Source organism: Bos grunniens, chromosome 15 (assembly GCF_055505025.1).
Source record: "Bos grunniens cultivar Pamir isolate PY7600 chromosome 15, Bosgru_T2T1.0, whole genome shotgun sequence".
NCBI lineage: Eukaryota > Metazoa > Chordata > Mammalia > Artiodactyla > Bovidae > Bos > Bos grunniens.
The window spans coordinates 83557910-83566740 of NC_141179.1; positions in this window are offsets into that span (position 1 = coordinate 83557910).

Sequence of the window (8831 nt, forward strand, 5' to 3'; positions counted from 1 at the left end):
TGTATACAACATGATTTTTTTTTGACAACATGATTTTTAATACAGAAAATCCTAAAGATTCCACCCCAAAATGGTAATATCTTATGAACAAGTTTAGTTAACTGCAGTATACCAAATCAACAGATAGAAATCAGTTGCATTTCTATTACCTAGAACAAATTATCTGAAAAAAAGAAAACAATTCCATTTACAGTAGTATCAAAAACAAAACACTCAGGAATGAATTAACTGAGGAGATGAAAGATCTTCAAAATGAACACTCACTATAAGACACTGACAAAAGAAAATGACAAGACACCAGTAAATATAAAGATCTTCCATCTTCATGGATAGAGAGAACGAATATTGTTAAATAGTCCATAATGCCCAAAGCCATTGATAGATTCAATGCAATACCTATCAAGATTCCAAAGACATTTTTCACAGAAATATAACAACAATCCTAAACTTGGCCTGGCACCACAAATACCCTGAACAGACAAAGCAATCCTGAGAAAGAGAGCAAAGCTGGAGACATTATGCTTCCTGATTTCAAATTGCATTACAAAGCTATATTTTAAAAAAAAAGTGAGACTATATCAAACTAAAAAGCAAAAGAAATAAACAAAAGGAAAAGGCAATCCATGAATTGGGAGAAAATATTTGCAGAAACACATCTAGTAAGGAGTTCGCATCCAAAATACATAAAGAACTCATGCTCACTAGAGAGTTATTTACAATTAGTACAATAGCCAAAACATTGAAACAACTTAAATGTCCACTGAAAGGTGAATGGCTACTATGGCCATACTACCCTGAATGTGTCCGATCTTGTCTGAAAAGTGAATGAACAAAACAAAATTACACACATGCACATATATATATATATATATACATACACACATGTATACATATATATGAACTATTCGGACATGAAAAAGAAAACCTTGGCATTTGCAACAGCTTGGATAGATCTCAAGGGCATTCTGCTAAGTGAGATCAGTCACACAGAGAAAAACAAATACTGTATAATCTCCCTTTATGGAGAATCTAAAAATAAATCTCATTTTTAAAAAAATCAGATTGTGATTGACAGAGGCAGGAGTAGAATATGGAGGAACTGGTTAAAAATGATCAGAAGATATAAACTCCCAGTTAGAAGATAAGTTCTGGGGATACAATGTACAACATGATGACATTAGTTAATAATACTGTATTGTATACTTGAAAGTTTCTAAGAAAATAGACCTCAAAAGATCTCATAATAAGGAATAAAATTATGTCTATGGCAAGTGATGGATGCTGACTATTTTATCGTGGTGATCACTGGGCAGTATATACATGCATCAAGTCATTATGTGTGCACCTTGCTGCCGTCGTCCGGTTGCTAAGTCCCATCTGACTCTTCGGGACAGCAGCACACCGGGCTCCTCTGTCCACTGTCGCCCGGAGCTTGCTCAAACTCATGCTCATTAGGTCAACGATGCCATCCAACTGTATCATCCTCTGTCACCCTCTTCTCCTCCTGCCCTCAATCTTTCCCAGCATAAGGGTCTTTTCTAATGAGTCAGCTCTTCACATGAGGTGGACAATGTATTGGAGTTTCAGCTTCAGCATCAGTTCTTCCAACGAATATATTTAGGGTTGATTTCTGTTAGGATGGACTGGTTGGGTCTCTCTGTAGTCCAAGGGACTCCCAAGAGTCTTCTCCAACACCACAATTAAAGTGCATCAATTCTTCAGCGCTCAGCCTTCTTTATGGTCCAACTGTCACATCTGTACATGACTACTGGAAAAACCATAGCATTGACTATACAGACTTCTGTCAGCAAAGAGATGTCTCTGCTTTTAAATATACTGTCTAGATTTGTCATAGCTTTTCTTCTGAGAAGCAAACGGCTTTTAAATTCATGGCTGCAGCCACTGTCTGCGGTGATTTTGGAGCTCAAGAAAATAAAATCTGTCATTGTTCCCACTTCTTCCCCATCTATTTGCCATGAAGTAATGGGACTGGATGCCATGATCTTCATTTTTTGAATGTTGAGTTTTAAGCCAGCATTTTCACTCTCTTTTTTCACCCATATCAAGAGACTCTATAACGTTTCTTTTCTCTTTCTGCCATTAAAGTGATATCATCTACATATCTGAGGTTGCTGATATTTCTCCCAGCAATCTTAATTCCAGCTGGTGATTCTCCAGCCCAACATTTCGCATGATGTACTCTGCATATATGTTAAATGAGCAGGATGACAGTATACAGCCTTGACGTACTCCTGCCTCAATTTTGAACCAGTCTATTGCTTCATGTCTGGTTCTAACTGTTGCTTCTTGACCTGCATACAGATTTCTCAGGACACAAGTAAGGTAGCCTGGTATTCTCACCTCTTTAAGAATTTTCCACAGGTTGTTGTGATCCACACAATCAAAGCCTTTAGCACAATGAAGCAGAAGTAGATGTTTTTCTGGAATTCCCTTGCTTTTTCTATGCTTCAACAGATGTTGGCAATTTGATCTCTGGTTCCTCTGCCTTTTCTAAATCCAGCTTGTACATCTGGAAGTTCTCAATTTACAGGCAGCTGAAGAAAGCTGAGCACCGAAGAATTGATGCTTTTGAACTGTGATGTTGGAGAAGACTCTTGAGAGTCCCTTGGACTGCAAAGAGATCCAACCAGTCCATTCTAAAGGAGATCAGCCCTGGGTGTTCTTTGGAAGGAATGATGCTAAAGCTGAAACTCCAATACTTTGGCCACCTCATGTGAAAAGTTGTCTCATTGGAAAAGCCTCTGATGCTGGAAAAGATTGGGGGCAGGAGGAGAAGGGGATGACAGAGGATGAGATGGCTGGATGGCATCACCAACTTGATGGATGTGAGTTTGGGTGAACTCTGGGAGTTGGTGATGGACAGGGAGGCCTGGCGTGCTGCGATTCATGGGGTCGCAAAGAGTCAGACACGACTGAGTGACTGAATTGAACTGAACTGAAGCCAAGCTTGAAGGATTTTGAGCATTACCTTGCTAGCGTGTGAAATGAGTGCAGTTTTAAGATAGTTTAGATGTCCTTTGGCATTGCCTTTCTTTGGGATTGGAATGAAAACTGACCTTTTCCAGTCCTGTGGCCACTGCTGTTTTCCAAATCTAGTGGCATATTGAGTGCAGCACTTTCACAGCATCATCTTTTAGAATTTTAAATAGCTTAGATGTAATTCCATCACCTCCTCTAGCTTTGTTCGTAGTGATGCTTCCTAAGGCCCACTTGACTTCACATTCCAGGATGTCTGACTAGATGACTGACCACATCATCATGCTTAACTGGTCATTAAGATCTTTTCTGTATAGTTCTTCTGTGTATTCTTGTCACCTCTTGTTAATCTCTTCTTCTTCTGTTAGGTCCATAGCATTTCTGTCCTTTATTGTACCCATCTTTGCATGAAATGTTCCCTTGGTATCTCTAATTTTCTTGAAGAGATTGCTAGTCTTTCCAGTTCTATCGTTTTCCTCTATTTCTTTGCACTGTTCACTTAAGAAGGCTTTCTTATCTCTCCTTGCTCTTCTCTGGAACTCTGCACTCACTTGGGTATACCTTTCCCTTTCTCCTTTGCCTTTCACTTCTCTTGTTTTCTCTGCTGTCTGTAAGGTCTCCTCAGAAAACCATTTTGCCTTCCTGCATTTCTTTTTTTGGGGAGAGGGGATGGTTTTGGTCACTGATTCCTGTACAATGTTATGAACCTCTGTCCATACTTTTTCAGGCACTCTTGCTGCCAGATCTAATCCCTTGAATCCATTTGTCTCCTCCACTGTATAGCTATAAGGGAATTGATTTAGGTCATACCTGAATGGCCTCGTGGTTTTCCCTACTTTCTTCAGTTTAAGCCTGAATTTTGCAATCAAGAGCTGATGATCTGAGCCAGAGTCAGCTCCCAGTCTTCTTTTTGCTGACTGTATGGAGTTTCTCCATCTTTGGCTGCAAAGAATATAGTCCATCTGATTTCGGTATTGACCATCTGTGGATGTCTATGAATAGAGTCATCTCTTGCGTTATTGGAAGAGCATGTTTGCTATTACCGTACATTTTCTTGACAAAACTCTGTTAGCCTTTGCCCTGCTTTATTTTGTACTCCAAGGCCAAACTTGTCTGTTACTCCAGGTATCTCTTGACTTCCTACATCGAAATTTGAATCCCCTATGATGAAAAAGACATCTTTTGGTGTTAGTTCTAGAAGGTCTTGTAGTTCTTCATAGAACCATTCCAGTTCAGCTTCTTTGGCAGTAGTGCTTGGGGCATAGACTTGGATTACTGTGATGCTGAATGATTTGCCTTGGAAAGGAACCAAGATCATTCTGTCATTTTTGAGATTGCACCCAAGTCCTGCATTTCACATTCTTTTGTCGATTATGAGGGCTACCCCATTTCTTCTAAGGGATTCTTGCCTACAGTAGTGGATATAATGGTCATCTGAATTAAATTTGCCTTGACCATCCAGTTTAGTTCACTGATTCCTAAAATGTCAATGTTCACTCTTGCCATCTTCTGCTTGACCACATCCAATTTACCTTGATTCATGGACCTCACATTCTGGGTTCCTATGCAATATTGTTCTTTATAGCACTGGAGTTTACTTTCACATGCAGACACAGCCACAACTGGGAGTTGTTTGCACTTTGGCCCAGCCTCTTCATTCTTCCTGGAACTATTTCTCTGCTCTTTCCAGTAGCATATTGGGCACCTACCGACCTGGAGAGTTCATCTTGCAGTGTTCTGTCTTCTTGTCTTGTCATGTTGTTCATGGGATTCTCAAAGCAAGAATACCAAAGGGGTTTGCCATTCCCTTCTCCAGTGACTCATGTTTTGTCAGAACTCCCACCATGACCTGTCCGTCTTGGGTGGCCCTGCATGACTTGGCTCATAGCTTCATTGAGTTACACAAGGCTGTGGTCCATGTGATGGTTTGGTTAGCTTTCTCTGCTTGTGGTTTTGGTCCTGGAGGCTGTGGGATCATAGTTCTTGCTTCTTCTGTCTGCCCTCTGGTGGATGAGGATAAGAGACTTCCTCACAAAGGGACTGGCCATGGGGGAAAGTAGGTCTTGCTCTGGTGGGCAGGGCCGTGCTCTGTAAGACTTGAATCGAATTGTCTGCAGACGGCTGGGGCTGTGAGCCCTCTCTGTCCGCTGTTCAGCCTGAGGCAGCCCAGCCCTTGAGTCTGCAGGCTCTCTGGTATGGCTGATGGAGACCTCCTCAAGAAGACTTATGCCAACATACCCGCCTCCCAGGACTGTGACTGCTGGCACTTCTGTCCCCAGAGCAGGACCCTGCCGGCCGTGCCTCCGCAGGAGACCCCCAACACTCACAGGCAGGTTTGGCTCAGTCTCTTCTGGGAATCACTGGGGGTCCTGGTGCACACAGGTTTTGTTTGTGCCCTCCAAGCGTCTCTGCTTCCCTCAGTCATGTGGAAGTTTTGCAACCAAACTTTGCAGTTTTGCTATGCTACACTGCCTTCCCTTGTGATAAAAGAGGAAATTAATAATAGCAAACAACAAAAAAAAGAAAATTTAGAAAAAAGTAATTAGAAAGGACTTGAAATTTCAGTTATTTAGAAGTCTTATAAACACTAATATTTCATTATTCTTATAGAAATGGGCATATGTCAAAAGAATAAATAGAAGTTTAAGAATAAATTCAAATATGGATAAGAAATTAATATATGACAAAGTTAGTAGTTTTAAATTGATAGAAAAGTCCTTCCTAAGTGTCCTGTCAGTCCTGGCTTATTGTAAGTAAAAAGCATTAGGGAAATGGATAGATACACATTTGTATAATCTTGGGATGAAAAACAAATTTCTGAAATATAACAATAAACCAAAAACTTTAAGAGAAAAAATATGATATAACCATTTGAAACTTTTATGGTTGAAAAACCCACTTATATAACTTTGAAATACACAATGAAATGGGAAACATAGTCCAAAAGGACAACATGGTAACACCTTTAATGTGAATACAAAGAGTATGTGACTAAGAGACGGGCGCCCATACATAGGGCTGATGAGTACACAAAATAATTCTATCATTTCTGGAAGAAAAAATTATATAATTGCTCTCTCTCCACTTCTCCCTGTCTTACACACATGCACACAACATGTGTTCCGATTACAAATGCCAAAAGTAATGAGTGATATCATTTTGATTTTCTTCTTTATACTTATCTGTTGGTTTTCAATTTTCTACAGCTCATATTTATAAGAACAACTTATTAAGATATGCAAATCTCTAGTTCTTAATTGTTATGATAGAGAGAGGAAGAGGGAAAGTGACAGAGAATTGCAATAAGAGAATGAGACAGAATCGACTTTCAGACTTTCCTTTTATTAATGCCTCCTGGCTCTGTGACCCCTGGCAAGTTATTAATGTTTCTGTGCCTCAGTTGCCTCATTTATAATGGGATTAATAATACCACTTCACAAGGCTGTTGCAGAGACTGAATGACATAAAGAGCTTATTAAAACCTTGTCCAAGTGTGATCATGGTCATGATCATGGTCATGATCCACTAAGGACATGGTCATTTGGGAGAGTGGTACAGGGCACAAAATCAGGGAAAAAAGGCAGGAATGAGGAAGATGAAGGAAGTTACTGGATGAAGAAGAACAAGGTTAAAAGGGATAGTTATGTCCACCCTCCCCGTGCTTGGAAGGGGGGGCCTCTCTGATATCTATGTCACCTACCCTAGAGTCTCCAGTCCCCCAGGGTCTCCAAGGATGGTGCTGGAGATCTACTTGACGTATTTCAAAAGACCAGTGGAATCAGAAAGAGAAAAACAAATATCGCATAGTAACACATATGTATGGAATCTAGAAAGATGGTGCTGATGAATTTGCAGGGCAGCATTGGAGATGCAGGCATAGAGGACAAACTCATGGACGCAGGCGAGGGGGGAAGGAAGGAGGGGTCAGGTGAATGGAGAGAGTAGCAGGGAAGCAGAGACACCACCACACGTAAAATAGCCAGTGGGAATTTGCGTATGAATCAGGGAACTCAAACCTAGGATCTATAACAACCTAGTGGGGAGGGAAAAGGTGGGAGGTGGGAGGGAGGTCACACACGCATACCTATGGCTAATTCATGTTGATGTATGGCAGAAACCAAAGCAACATTGTAAAGCAATTATCCTTTAACTTAAAATAAATAATATTTTTTAAAGACCAGTGGAATTGTACATGAGTATTTATTAGAATCATTGTTAGTAACCAACTTGGCTTTACTCTTCAGAAATTATGACTCAAAAGTATATATTGAAATGGAAATCCAATTGTTATTATATAAAAGCAGATCCTCAAGGGAATAAATTATATTAAAAGAGTCTTTGTGAAGAAGAAAAAAGAAAGAAAGATGGTTAATATAGACAAGCACATTTGATCATACCTTATTCCCCTGAAATTCAGGAAAATATGACCTTAACTCAGCATTCATTTAACTTTTCAGTTCAGTCCAGTTGTTCGGTCGTGTCTGACTCTCTGCGACCCCATGGACTGCAGCACTCCAGGCTTCCCTGTCCATCACCAACTCCAAGAGCATTTAACTTTTACAGTATGTTAAACTTTGCAGACATGTCATTTGATTCTAAATGATAATTTACCCCAATTTTCCAGGTGAAAAACCAGAAGACAACAGAGTTCAAGACAGTATCCTTAAAAAATTGCAGGACTAGAATTCAGCATCCCTCACTGCAGAGTAACACCTGAAATTTTAGGCTACAGATTACAAACCTTGCTCCACAAAGGTCCGACTGAAAGAATCACATGGCCATAGAGACAACACAGAATTCATTGTTCTTTATAAATCATGCCCTCTCACCTTGACACAGTATCCAGGAAGACCGAGTTCTTGAGAAAGGTTGAAACTGTGTTTTTCTTTTGCCAAGAAATTTTCCTATTGCACTTCAGGACGGAAAATGAGGGCCATGGAATTGGCTGTCCACTGGCAGTCAGAGAGATGGCCTCACTGGGAAGCCTCTTAAATGTGTTTTTAAGGGCAGAAATGACAGGAAAAAGACCACTAGGAGGTGAAAAATCTCCAGGTACTTTCTCCCTGGAGTCAAGGTTGTCATGGAGTTTTGTCCCTGCTAATTTCATGCACCACTTTGCCATGTCCCTTCAGGTTCAATTCCCCCTCTTCCCCATATTCCTATGATGATCTCATAATTATAGCTTTTCCTTTAACAAACTTGGATTCATGTGAGCTGGAAGAGACATGGTGACCATCTAGTCCAGTAACTTCGGTTTCCCAGCTAGGACCTGAAGCCAGTGGAGCTAAGAGATTTGTCCAGGGTGGCACAGTTGGTATACCTGTCTAAAACGAATGTGCTTTGTAAACAGGGTGTGTCTACATATCCAATTTATTGTATTGAAGCTATTACCAGTTAGCTGTGCCATCTTGGGCAAATCTCTTAGCTAAACTGGCTTCAGATTGAAGTTAGTGGACTAGATGATCACCATGTCTTTTTCAGCTCAAATGAATCCAAGTTTGTTAAAGGGAAAGCTATTTTATATATGTGTGTGTTTATATACGGGCTTCCCTGATAGCTCAGTTGGTAAAGAATCTGCCTGCAATACAGGAGACCTGGGTTCTATTCCTGGGTTGGGAATATCCCCTAGAGAAGGGAAAGGCTACCCACTCCAGTATTCTGGCCTGGAGAATTCCATGCATTGTAAAGTCCATGGGGTGGCAAAGAGTCAGACACAACTGAGAAACTTTCACTTTCACTTTCATGTATATATATGCATCAGATCAGTTCAGTTCAGTCATTCAGTCATGTCCAACTCTTTGCGACCCCAAGAATTGCAGCATGCCAGGCCTCCC